We start from the raw sequence: 14,205 nt of genomic DNA on the forward strand, positions 1-14,205 counted from the left end.
TCGCTTAAAGTAAAATTTTAAAAACAGTTCGATTTCTTCCTGCCTGTTGTGCTACACAGCATGATGGCAGCTTCCCCTCCTAAGAGAAGATAAGTAAAAGGACAACTTGAGGCTCATGTACCTCAGTTTTGGCATCAATTTAACTAATTGTTGGGGGAAACCAGTTACATCAATTCAGCAGCTTAGTGTGGACAGCACAATTCAGAAGTTTTGACTCCACTTGCTGCAGTGCAACAAATTTTTAAAAATGTATGCCCTAGGGTGTTGCACCCTTTTAATTACAGTAGTGGGGGTTTAATAAAATCAAAATTATTCAGACCTGCCCTGAAATACTGTCTGGAACAGGTGTCATACTCCCCCCTATGCTCCTTGAAGTCAACAGCCCCGTATCCTTGTGGAAAACAGGGCTGAGTGTGCAAAGCCAAGCTGTAGAGGCTTGGTGTGTTTAGGACATCATAGGGATGTACTCAAGTGGCTTTTGACTTGCTCCCCATAAAAGGGTGAGAACACTGTTGCATTGCTTTCCCTACAAAGCTCATCTTCACTAGCTTCTTGCTAGTGAAGGCCATTTTGAAGTTAGCAGCAGTTAGTCAAAAGAGGAGAGATGACAGGCAGCCGTCAGATCATTCAGGTGACGGGGGTGTGGGAGTCACAGGTCATACCAATCTCGCCCAAGCAAAAGAGAGAGGAAGAATGGCCAAGACTGAACCCAAGATGATCAGGTTTTATGGCCTGTTAGAGCCAGGGCGAAAGTATCGGTATATAAAGACCCAAAGCTTCCCTGTAAGGCACCTCTCCTCTGGGACAGCAACTCTGGCCCCTGCACTCATGTTAGGAAAGGGATGTTTTAAAGGGATACACGGGTACAGGAGAAGAGCCTACTGTGGACAAGTTTTCAATGCAGCTCTTTGGACAAGAACCAAAGGGCTGTATCTGAGCTGCAGCTTAAAGGACAAGATAAGGCAACAACAAATATTCTGTCCATAACTTGCTGATACTTGTATTCTGCAGATGGGTGGATATTGCTTGTTAACTGGGAGGAGCTCACCAACCATAGTCATGTGCAGCGGATCAGCAATGTTATCCTGCAGCTGAAGTAGGGGAAGAGACACTGGCTGCATGTGTCCCTTACACTACTAAAAGTGAGTCCCTTACAAGTTCCTCCTCTTTCTTGAGCTCCTACATGATTTTTTAAACATGAGATTCATCAGTAATTGCAGGGGGAAGGACAAAAAACACGAGCACCTTCCCAGCTGGGATACAGTATCAGAATCTCCGTCTACCAGTCACTTGTCCTCTCCTTTCTGAATGGTACAGGGGGTACAGAGCCCTCCCTGATTTCTTGCCCACACTTCATCCAACTTTGGGCCCTGTCAAGTCAGCAATGCCTTTCAAATAATCATGAGACAGATGCGAGAAACACCTGTCTCAGGAGGTAAGACTGCTAGAGGTATCAGGCAGGAATTCAGTTCCCTTTTGAACCTTTCCCTAGTGAGATACCTGCATCACAGAAGAGACCACTTACCTGCCTCTCAGTACTCTGCCAAGATTCAGAAACATTTACAAGTGGAGGATGCCACCTCCTCATTCAGTAACCGTGATTTTTTTTCTGCAGCTGCACTGACAATTATTCAAAAAATCAATCAAGACCGAGTTGATCTCAACACTAGACTCAGACTGACATTTATGAGGAAAATTCTTCCTGGAGGAGTTTGGTATCCTATTGTTCACCCCTCTCAATTGCACAGTTTATACCATTAGCTCCTCTGATGATGATACTAGTGAGAAGAGCAGGAGACAGTAGCCTCCAAAATAACAGCAGATCACATACTTCTGGAAATTCAGTGCACATGCAGCCCACCTAACATATCTTTGCTTTGCTGGGGGAGAGCAGCAGCTTCTCCTTGGGATAAAGTAGCTTGGGGTCAATCAAGGTTTTTGATATTTTTCAAGTGTTGCAGCTTCCAGGCATGCTTTTCCTCAGTAAGCATGTGCAAATGCATGCTGTTACCTAGTGCCAACACTGTTTTTACTACAGCAGAGTTTCTATTACAAGCCTTGGATGCAACAGCTACTAGAGGTGCTGGTTTTACTGGAGCAGGAGCCTTGTTTGCAACAGCTGCCATTAACACAGAGAACGCTGGTTTTTGTGGAACATTGTTGATCGTGGAAGCCTGCAGAGTCGCAATAGCAGCCAATGAGGGCAAGAAAACAAAGGCTACAGAAGTCTGCAGGACAGTAACTGGGGCCACTGCCTTTACTTCTCTATATTTTCTAGTGAACACCTTAGGTGTAGCAACTACTGGGGGAAGTGAAATACCCTGTCCACAGGAAGGCTGTAGGGCAGCAGCTACTGGGTGCCTTGATCTTATTGAAGCAGGTTTTCTAATAGGTGCCTTGGGAGCAAGAACTACTGCATACATGGGTTTTCCTGGGCCTACCATATTAGAGCATCCTGTAATGGGCAAACCACATTGGTGTTCACCCACATCTCAAAGTGTGGCTGCACATCAGATTCTATGGAAACAAAGACAACAGATCATTCTAGTAAAACTGTGCATTGGTTGGAGTTAGTTACTTGTCCCCTTTAAGAATGGGGGAAGGAGTGAGGTTTCCCCATTTCCCACTTTGTAAGGTGCTCAGCTTTTGTGGAAAGCTCATTAGGCAACAGGATCATCAACTCCAAAACTACAGTTCTATCACAAACTAGAGGAAACTCCCTGTGAACTAGAATACTGGGACTTTGACTCAAAAGGTGCAGCCACCAGAAAGCAACTGTCCCACTTAGGGCAGGTCTACATTAGACAGGTAGGTAAATTGTAGATACGCAATTCTAGCCATGGCAATTGCATAGCTAGAATCAACTTATCTACAATTGACTTACCTGGCTGTCTTCACAGAGGGAGGTCAGTGGGAGAAAATCTCCCATTGCCCTCCCTTATTCCTCGCAATATTGAGGCATATAGGAGTCGACTGCTGAGGTCAGATGGTTCAGTTTTGCTTGTCTCTACCAGGTGCATGAAACTGAACTCTGGAAAATCAACCCTGACCAGGTTGCTCTTCTGTATAGTCTAGAAAATACCTTTAATCACATCTGCCATTCTGCATACTAGGGAGCACGACATACGTCTTCATTAGACTCAATGATACTCAAACATCAGTGGTTCAGGAGCCAGATTAGTAATCAACCTAATCCAAAGGAGCAAGAGTAGTGTGACTTCATTGTTTCATTTACTATTTTTATTTTATTATTTTCTCACAGCAAAATAATCAGGTTTTCTGCAAGTGATTAATAACAGAGTAAACCCTCCTGCTTAGTTACCATTTTCACTAGCTCTCCATATAGATTACGAGCTATTTGTTGTTCCTCATTATTGTGCTTTAATACCATGTGCAGCAAAGAGCTATGGGGATACATTAAAGAGCTACTTGCAGTTCCCAAACCTCAGTCTGAGTATCACTACGCCACATAATACAGGAGCCACAGTACCCTTCTACCCTGCCCACTCAAACACATGAGTGTGCTCTGTAAGAAACCCTGGCATTATGCCTTCTTTACACCACCCATAGTCATCACTTGACATCTTGCTCCTTAGGCAGAGGTGGCTGGACTGCTTCTCTTGTGTAAGAGTTGCTTCAGTGTGCACCAGTTATGAGCATCAGGCAAAGACAAAACAAACTAAAGTCAAGAGCACTACATACAATCAGTCAAATTTTGCACCCATCTAATGCCTTTACCTCCCTAGAGCTACTGAAGCATCATATGGAGCGAGCCAGAGAATATCTAGGTTGCTGCTAAACAGAGAGAGCTCTTCTGTTATTGCTACTGTAATAGGCTGCTTTGGATATTTTTCAGACATCCTGCCATACCTCAGAGGCAGGTGAATGCTTGTAACTTATCAATACTAGCCATCAATCAGTGCTCAGGGATTATCTACTAGCTCTACAGGGAGCTAAGTTCTAAAAACAATTCACTACAACAGTTCCTCATCTAACATCACACATGCCATCATGTGCCACCAATGCCCAGATGCTTTCTATATTGGACAGACTTCAAATTCTCTGAGACAGAGAGTTAATGGGCACAAAACAGACATAAAAACACTCCTGATCCACAAATCTGTTGGCCGGCATTTCAACGGAGTGGGCCATTCTGTTAATGACTTAAGAGTTTGTGTATTACTGAAGAGGAATTTTCACAACACTCTTCAAAGAGAGACTGCTGAACTGTCTTTTATATTCAAATTTGACATGTTAACATGTTGTTTGTACCAAGATTGGAATTTTCTGGGTCACTATAGGGGCTCGTTTGCAAACCTGGCTTCATCTAATTTTTGGCTTCCCCTGCCTTCTGCCCCTGTACTCTCTGATTTGTTCACCTTGATCATTTTTTTTCTGATCTGTTCACCTTGATTACTGTTTTTGGTTCTCTGTGCCTTAAATATTGAGTCTGTTCTGGTATGGCTATGGTCTGAAGAAGTGGGTCTGTCCCACGAAAGCTCACCTAATAAATTATTTTGTTAGTCTTTAAAGTGCTACTTGACTGCTTTCTTGTTTTAAGTCACCACAAGGAGGAGTTGGTTAGTATTCAGCCAAGAATTTTGCTTTCATTACTTTCATATTGTTTCTCCTATCTTCTTCCTTGAAGCATTCTGAACAAATTCCTTGTCTTTGTGGAATTTGTGTCCCTTTGGATACTTGTAAAAACTAACATGAGAAAGTAACAGTTGTGCACTTCCTCATTTTAGTTAGTTTTACAAGTCCCCAGCTCCTCATTCAGCTACAAATAAAGTAACCCAAAAGATTGTTTCATACACCACTTGGAAAGTACACCTACAAGACCCATTCTCTATAGCTGAGAGAACTCTGAAGGCACCAATATTAGATCAGAAATATACATTTTCACTCAATTTCCACATTGATTACAAGCCATTTGTTATTCTTCGTTACACCCCATTTGGCGATGTAAGGATCTTATCAACCCCCACTCTTGGCAATAACATGATGCACTGTGCATGTGTGCACGTTAAGGTGCATTCTAAAGCATACCAGGGAAAAAGGAGTTAACCAAGCTTTGATACTAAAAAGGCTATCACCTCAGACTATTACCTCACAAGAAAAAGTCAAAATGAAGACATGCCACCAAATTAAAAGGTATTCTTTTCAGGAGATGCATGTGGACGAAATGAAAAAGGCACTTATGAAAAATGCTTACACTACATCTTTAAGGCAACAGCTCCACTAGTAGCAGCAATAGTAGTAGCACAGCTGTTTAGAAACATCATGAAGTAAAACATTTATCCATAACCCTACCCCAAAGAAACCAAAACAATACAAACTACACAAATTTCTTGTGTAATCTTGTTGCAAGGAGGTCTAGGCAATACATGGTGTTAGAAGTGCCAGCATCTACTTATGCCATACCTGTGCTAATACTCCTACCAAAGGAACTGTATCCATAGCAGTGCAACAGGTAAAGATTCACAAAGTCTAGGGAATTTAAGCTATGCTCTATAGGTCATTGTTACAGTGGTTGATAAGGGAGTAGACTTTAGCTGTGCGAGTCAATTTTGACAGAGAAGCAGAAGCGAATCCGCAGTTAAGGCTGCAGTAGAGTTTCTGTTCAGCAATTTAATTCTCGAGCGGGTTTTGTACTTGTTCGTTTTGTTATGAAAATTATGTATAAACATATCTTTCACATGAGTTGTGAAATTAAGTGTAATCTCTGCTTCTCAGTGGGGAAACCAAGGCAAGGGACAGTGACGTGGCTTGACCTGACCAAGGCAGTACATCACGTAACTGAGTGTTGAGAAGGGGCTTGGTAGTCCTGGCTCCTGTGGTGATGTTTAGTCCTGAGGTTTCTCTGCAGGAAATTCACTTAATTAATGGATTTCAAGGATTTTTGTCATGTTAAGTATGTTGCTTTTAGTTCCCTTAACCATCCATGTTCAAAGTCTTAAATTTGTTGCTATGTGGAAGTATGTAAAGCTCCATTTCCTCTACAGGCTGCATGTTGCTTGGGTACATGTATCTCTGTATAACTGCGTCAATAAACACAGGGTAACCAGTTACCTATAGATTTTTCTACATAAGTTCAATAGGAAGATTCATACTTATTTTTACATAATATGAAAAGGTCCAAGAGATTTTAAAAATACTAATTAAAAAAAATGGCTTAAATTATATTGGATGATCCTCCTTAAAATGCAGTTAGCTTAAGCAATTAATATGAAATTTGTTCAAATAACATTTTCCATCAACTTTTTTGGAGCGTGGGGAGTAGGTTACTTTAACTGTATTGTTCAGGTATGTAGATCTTTCACATCCCTGAGTGACCTAGTTATAAAGCTTGGTCCTCCCTGCAGTGACTGGTTGGCCTTGAACAAGGAAGTTTCCCAGGCCAGGGGACGTCAATGATCTCTTGCTGGCCACTGACTCCCTAGCCCCTGCTCCCAGGCTCCCCTCTAGGCCATTGGCCTGCTTCTGGATGCCAGCCCCTGCCACTGGGTTCTGCTCCTAGTCTGGCAGGGCTGCTGATCAGTGGCTCTCCGGATGCTGACCTGACTGCAGCTTTCCAGACCCATCCAGGGCTCCTGGCTACAGATCCCCAATCACCAGTCTTCCCTACTTCATTGTGTGCTGTATCAAGACCTCACATAAATTATTTTAATCACAAAGTGGAACAGCTTCAATAGGAGAAAATTAGATGTCCCATCAACACTCAAAAGCCAAGTGGTTAGAACACTTACATGGAATGAGGAAAAATCTAGGGTTAAGTCCTTACTCAATCCAGAGAATCAAATTTGAATCTCTCCTATCCAGCTTATCCACACACTGACCACGTCTACGCTAGCTGGCTACTTTGAAGAAGCCGGCACAACTTCAAAGTAGTGTGCACCATGTCTACACATGCCGCATGCTACTTTCACGTTGAAATGGATGTTAGGTGGCGAGATGTCAATCACTATTCCTATCAGAAGATGGGAATAACGCTCTACTTCGAAGTTAAACGTCAAAGTAGGGTGTGTGTAAATGATCCATGTTCCACAACTTCAAAATAGTGGGGTCCTCCATGGCAGCAATCAGCTGAGAGTTTGAGACATGCTGTCCAGCCCCTGTGGGGCTCTATGATCACTACATGCAGCAGCCCTTAAAGCACCACGGACCCAGATTTCCTGTGGCAGGAAGCTGAGATCATGCAGCTAACAGCACCCACATGTGCCAGCCCTGCACGCCCTCGAGAGGCCCCAAGCTGCCCCCCCAGCGTGCCATGGCAGCCAGCCAGTGCCCAGAGTGCCCTCAGGGGAGCCAGGGCACCCAGGCCGGGGGTAAGAAGTGGTGGGGCCCCTCCTGGACGGACGCCAAGCTCTGAGACCTGCTGGGGCTCTGGGGTGAGGAGGTACTCCAAGTAATAGAGAGCAAGCAGCGGACTGCAGAAGTGTTCACTCAGCTGACTGAGGGCCTGGCCAGCTGGAGTCACCCTGCCCGCACTCCAGATCACGTCTGGAGCAAGGTGAAGAAGTTGCGGCAGGGTTACGCCCAGGCCTAGGACTTGGCCAGCTGGTCTGGGGCTGCCCCCCACCACTTGGCCTTATTACAAGGAGCTCAGGGCAATCCTGGGCCCCCGGTACACCTCCTCCCCCTGGCCGTCCTTGACATTGCCACCAAGGAGCTCCAGCAGGCCTTGCAGCCGGAGTCCGGCCCAGAGGCCAGCTCCACACCTTGGGGGCCACCGGAGGAGCCAGGCCTCAGGACCACTGAGGAGAGGTCATCCAGTGAGGAGGGGGAGCTCCTCATCGACGTCCCATCCCGGAGGTCCAGCTGGGTGTCCAGCTGATGGGCATCCCCTGACCGCAGCAGATGGTCAGGTACGTACCCCACAGGGCACACACTCTCAGGCCATGGGGTGGGGACACCAGACACAACCAGGGCCCCCCCCCACACTCCCAGCAGACCCCAGCCCGCCACGGCCCAGCCACAGCACAGTCCCGGGACGGCAGCATGGCTGTCAGCGCCCGTCAGCACCCGCTCCCATGGACAGCGCCGTGCCCTAACCCCAGGGGGGAGGGGAGGCCGACCACACTATGGGGCCACTCACAGGGACACCATGACCATGATTGGGGGACAGGGGAGGGGGACCCAGCACCCATGGGGGGATGGGAGGTGCAGGCCATGGGCCAGGGCACAGTACTAATGGCCTTCCTCTCCCTCCCTCCCTATTTCTGCAGCTGCACCATCTGAAGCCCGAGACAGCCAGGTACCCTCAGTCGTTCTGAAGAGCCTGCTGGAGTCCAGGGACTGCCAGCACCTGGGGACACCAACAGTGCCAGGACGGGCATGCCACCACTTGACTCAGGGGACAGCCCCCGTGGCCCCCAGCTCCTGACGACTCTCCAGCAGCAGGTGGAGGTCGCTGAGGAGAGGCTCCAGTACAACTGGGAGGAGGCCACCTGGCACCAGGCAGCATGGCAGGACTTTATGGGGGTGTTCAGGGATATCACCAGGTCATTTCGGGAGGCTGTGGCCTGGCTCCCACCCTCTGCTACTCCCCTGCCACCCTCCCTGCTGCCCCGCCTGCTAGCCCCCCACAGGACTGGAGCCCACAGGGGCTGAAGACTGGCCGGGGGAGGCAGCCTGGCCCTACCTGCCAGTCCTCCTGGCTCCCAACCTGCCACGCCAGGGACCGCAGACAAGAGGGGGTCCTGCGACCCGAACCCGCCGGGGGTCACGTCCATCCACCCCCACCCTGGGGCGATGGGCTGCTGGCCAACCCATCCACTGGCCTCCCATGTATATAGTTATCCCCCCATGTGCATATGTATCAGAGAGGTAGCCATGTTAGTCTGTAGCTTTGAGAACAACAAGAAGTCTTGTGGCACCTTATAGACTAAAAGATATTTTGGAGTACAAGCTTTTGTGGGCAAAGACCTGCTTCATCTGTATATATAGTTATATATGTGTGTATAGTTCCAATTTGTTGTGCACATACCATACTAGACAGTTTTAACAGTTAATCAATAATTCACACTTTTATTTTTCAAACAACCCTGTGAGACGTACGCTTGTTGGGGGGGCGATGTGCAGAAGGTCCACCAGGGAGGGCCAGGAAAGTGCTCAGTGGGCCCCCTAACTAAAATGGGCCCACAGGGCCTCTCAAACCTGTACCCTTCCTGGTGGGCCTGGCAACTGGCTGCAGCAGCCAGCTGGGGGTAGTCCGTGCCAGCATCAACTGCCCACCCCTGGACAAAGGCCTCCCCCTTGCTCTCGAAGATGTTGTGGAGCATGCAACATGCGCCCACAACCTGGGGGATGTTCTGCAGGCCAACATCCAGATGGGCGAGGAGGCACCGCCACTGGCCCTTCAAGCAGCCAAAGGTCCTCTCCACCACCTAGCAGGCATTGTTCAGGTGGCCGTTGAACCACTCCTGGCTGCAGTGGAGGTAGCCACTGTATGGGCGCGTGAGCCAGGGCTGGAGGGGGTAGGCCGCATCTGCCATAAGGCAGAGGGGCACGGTGGTGTCCCCCAGAGGGATCTCTCTCTGGGGGATATAGGTCCCCGCCTCCAGCCGGCGGCACAGGTCCAAGTTCCGAAACACATGGGTTTCCATGGGCACAGCCAGGCCAGCCCACATAGATGTCCTGGAAGCAGCTCCAGCTGTCCACCATGGCCTGCAGGACCACTGAGAGGTAGCCCCTCTGGTTTATATATCATCTACCGCTTTGGTCTGGGGCGTGGATAGGAATATGGGTCCCAGCCAGAGCCCTGAAGCAGTTTGGGAACCCCATGGCAGCGAATCCTGCAACGGCTGCATCCAGGTCCCCAACCTGGATGACCCTCTGAAGCAGCAAGGCACTAAGTGCACGGACAACCTGTTGGGAGAGGACATGAGTGCCCATGAAGGTGTGCAGGGTGCCCCTGGGAATCCCCCTCCCCAGCCCCTCCCTCCCTGACCCCCCCCGACCCCTCCCTCCCATCCCCCCCTCCCTGGCCCCCATCCCCCCCCAGTGTGTGCATGCCCAGGCCTCCTTACCTCCATGACAACGGCCCTGACCATGGCCTTTCCCGCACCCAACTGGTGTCCCACGGAGCGGTAGCTGTCTGGAGTGGCCAGCTTCCAGACAGCTATTGCAACCCTCTTCTCTGTGGGGAGGGGACGCCGCATGAGGGTGTCCTGGTGCCTCAGTGCAGGGGTGAGCCACTGGCAGAGCTCCAGGAAAGTCTGCCGGCGCATGCAGAAGTTCTGCAGCCACATGTCGTCATCCCACTCCCCCATTACCAGGTGCTCCCACCACTCTGAGCTGGTGGGGTAGCTCCAGAGGTGGCAGAGCACCCAGCGGGGAGCGGAAGGGGACGGGGGGGGGGGGGGCCTGATGGTCAGGGGCATCCCCATCTGCCCCTGGGGAAGGCTCCCCTGCCAGGAGCTGCTGGGCAGCCTCCTATGCTACACCTAGCAGGGCACTTGCTCCCCGGGTGACACCCTGGAAGGCTTCCAGCTGCTGCTGCTGGGAGTCCATGGCTGCTGGGACTCAAGTCTGTGAGAGTGTGGCTAGCGTTCTGCAGACCTCCTGCTGTGCAGGCTGGGTGTGTCTGGGAGGGGCCCTTTAAAGGAGCGGCTTGCTGTTGCCCCAGAAGAGCTAGTCCGCCCTGTGACCCCGTCCACAGGCTTTCCTGGCCCCTTATTTTGAAAGGGGATGCTTGTGTGTGTAACGCTCTGATCTTCCATCCGGGGCGGCCCCTTTCGACATTCTTCATTGCTACGTCGATGTTGAACATTGATGGCACCAGCCCCGGAGGATGTGTGGACAATATGCATCAAAGTAGCCTATATCGATGTCGTTACTTCGAAATAGCATGATTTTAGCTAGCCAGATGTTCATTTGTTATGGGTGTGGATAAGTTTCCCATGGTCCCATAAAGTTTATTTACAGCCACCAGTCCTGGCTCTCAGTCTTATGTGCTGTTATTTAGCTCTAATTTATCCTTAAATGTCTTCTAAGAGCTCAGTAAGCAATGGATGTGTTGGTAATGCAGATAGACAATATTGATCTCTGATGGTGCAGCCCCAGTCAGTTCCAGAGGGTGTCGGCATAGCATTCTAGTGTAGATGTAGCCACTGTGTTATAAATGGCATACTGCCACTATTACTACCACCACCTTTCCACTGTGGCTTTTGTGAATGGAAGTCTGATTGTGAATCTAGCCCTTTGTTCCAAATTTCATTTTCCTTTATGCAAAAAAGGGAGAGAGTAAAAATGCCCAAAAATTAAATATATTGTTAGAACTGAAATTTTTTTTCCAACTTGATTAATTGAAAATCCCAGCTCCTGGGGAACAGACACAGCTTTTTACTGGCAAAACTGTATCCTTGTTGTAATAGCCATGTCAGACTCCTCCTCCTTGTCCCACCGGTGCATCCCTAAATAAGCCACGTCAGAAAAGTATATTCACTAGTAGCTTTTGTTGGTGGCACAGCTATGTCAGTCGGAGACTACATCATACTTTTAACCAACACAGCTATAAACCAACATCCCTGCACCTCTCACCCCATTCCTTCAATCCCATTTGATTTGTCATCTTTCACTGAAATTTTTTTTTCTTTTCTTTTCTTTTCCTTGTCTTGTCTTGTCTTGTCTTTTTCTCTCCTTTTGGTCCCTTGTATCTGTAAATGTCAGTCTGTACCGGAAATGAAATTGATCTGATGAAGTGGGTCTGTCCCACGAAAGCTCATCACCGAATAAATCATTTTGTTAGTCTTTAAAGTGCTACATTTCTGCTGCTTTGGTTTGTTGAAGTACAGATTAACACGGCCACCGCTCTGTTATTATTCAACATAGTTCTGTCGGCAAAAGGTTGTCTTACAGACTTGTCTCTCATGCAGATATTGTTGTACAGGTGCAACCTCTCTTGTCCGACACCCTCCGTATTTGACTGGGGCTGCACCATCAGAGATTGATATTATCTATCTGCATTACCAACACGTCCATTGCTTACTGAGCTCTTAGAAGACATTTGGGGAAAATCAGAGCTAAACAACAGCACATAAGACTGAGAGCCAAGACTGGTGGCTGTAAATAAACTTTATGGGACCACGGGAAACTTGTCCACGCCGATAACAAATGGACATCTGGCTAGCTAAAATCATGCTGGACCAAAGATGTTTTCTGACAAGAGAGTGCTGGAGCAGAGAGGTTCAACCGGCAGAAAAAAAGTGCTTTTGCAAGTACAGCTCAAGCGAAGTCTACACTAGAGTGTCTCAACTTTTTTTTTTCATAAAATACCCCTTTAAAAATTATAAGTACCCCCACTACCTAAAATTTTCAGACACAATTTTTTTCCACCTTTGCAACACATCTGTTTAAACAAATTAATTGTAACTTGTTGGTTGGAAGAAATTGCCTATAGGCAATGAATTTGACATTGTACTTATGAGTGTGCAAAATGGATAAATAAAAAAATTAGATGAACATAAAATAAGTCCAATTTTTTATTTCATAATAAAAGTTGAGAAACGCTAAATTAACGTACCCTCTGGAAAAGCTATGTGTACCCTCAGGGGTACACGTAACCCTGGTTGAGAACCACCGGTCTACACTACAAGCGTTTTCTGATACACTGGCATCACTTAAGGGTGTGAATTTTTACCGACATAGGTATGCCAGTATAAACCATAGAACAGATGCACTTACATATTAAAAAGTGCTCTTTTTCCAGTCTAAAAACAGCTATATGGGATGAGAACAGTTGTCCTTGAAGCCTAGTATCCTGCCTTCTGACAGTGGGCAATGCCAGGTACTTCAAAGAAAATGAACTGAACAGGCAATCATCAAATAATCCAGCCACTGTTGTCCACTCCCAGCTTCTGGCACACACAGGCTAGGGACACCAGGAGCATGGGGTTGCATCCCTGACCAACTTGGCTAATAGCCATTGATAGATGCATCCTCCATGAAATTATCTAGATCATTTTTGAACCCTAGTATAATTTATCTTGTTTGGGAAACTGGTATAAGTTGTGTGCGAACTCGGAGGTTTGTTAGTATAACTAATTATACTGGTATAGGTATGCTGGCAACCCTTTAATGGGGTCAACAAAGCCTTGTTTTGCTTACCTAATTAATATAAGATATACCAGCAAAAGCACTCTTTTGCTGGTAGAACCACATCTACTTAGGAGGGTTTTACCACTGTAATTATACCAGCAAAACTTCTCTACTGTAGACTCTGCCTTTAGCCTGTTTTCAAAACTGACTTTTAAGTTAATGGAACTAGGGTCCTAAGTGCCTATGTCACTCACCCACATTTGAAAGTTTTACTCAAGATCTCTGGAGTGCTGTCTTATATTGACGAGCTCTGTGTGAGTGCCAGTGTTGTCTCATACAAGATAATTTACAGAAGCTGAAATATAAACCACTTTGCTCTACACAGCGTGAGTCTACACTAGGAACTAACTTCGAAGTCAGGCACCACATTGAAGTAGCCAGCAGACAGTCTACACACATTTTCCCTTATTTTAAAGTCTTTTCTCCATTCCTGGGAACGTAGTACCCTACTTTGAAACTTAACTGCAAAGTAGGGTGTGGTAAGCAACTTCGAAGTAAGCAACTTTGAAGTTATTTTTGTAGTGCAGACACAGCCACAGAGTAGAACAACATGATCAACTACAGCAATGAATACGACAGTGCTGCAATCAAACCACACTGAGGAAAATAAGCTCTCTAGAAGGAAAGGGTGTTTTTTTGTTTTTGTTTTTAAAGAAAAAACATATTTTTCACTAGGTTTTCTAGTAACTAATAAAGTGCGTCGGAATGCAGAGAGCGCATTCGGTAAAAATGCCTGCATGAGAAAGCGGCCCTGGTCAAGGTGTGACTTTTAAACCACTTCAGTGAAAGTGCTGCGAAAGGCTGTGTAGACGCACTTCACCGGGTACACGGCGGGTTAGCTTCAGTCCACTAGACGAGGTTTGAACTAACCCAAAGCGCGCACCTCTTACGGGAGCGCAGGAGGCGCCACCTGAGGGCTGCGACAGCAAACCAGTGCGAGGCCATTCCACATCTGTGTGCACACGAGCGTGAGTCCCACGGCTGAACGAAGCCTCCCACCGCCCGGCGCGGCGGGGCAGCCTGCGGCGCCGAGAGGGGAGGGGAGGGGAGGGGAGGGGATGCGGCCGAGGCCAGGCTCAGAGCAGGAGGAAGAGCTCGGGAAGT

Source organism: Carettochelys insculpta, chromosome 25 (assembly GCF_033958435.1).
Source record: "Carettochelys insculpta isolate YL-2023 chromosome 25, ASM3395843v1, whole genome shotgun sequence".
NCBI lineage: Eukaryota > Metazoa > Chordata > Testudines > Carettochelyidae > Carettochelys > Carettochelys insculpta.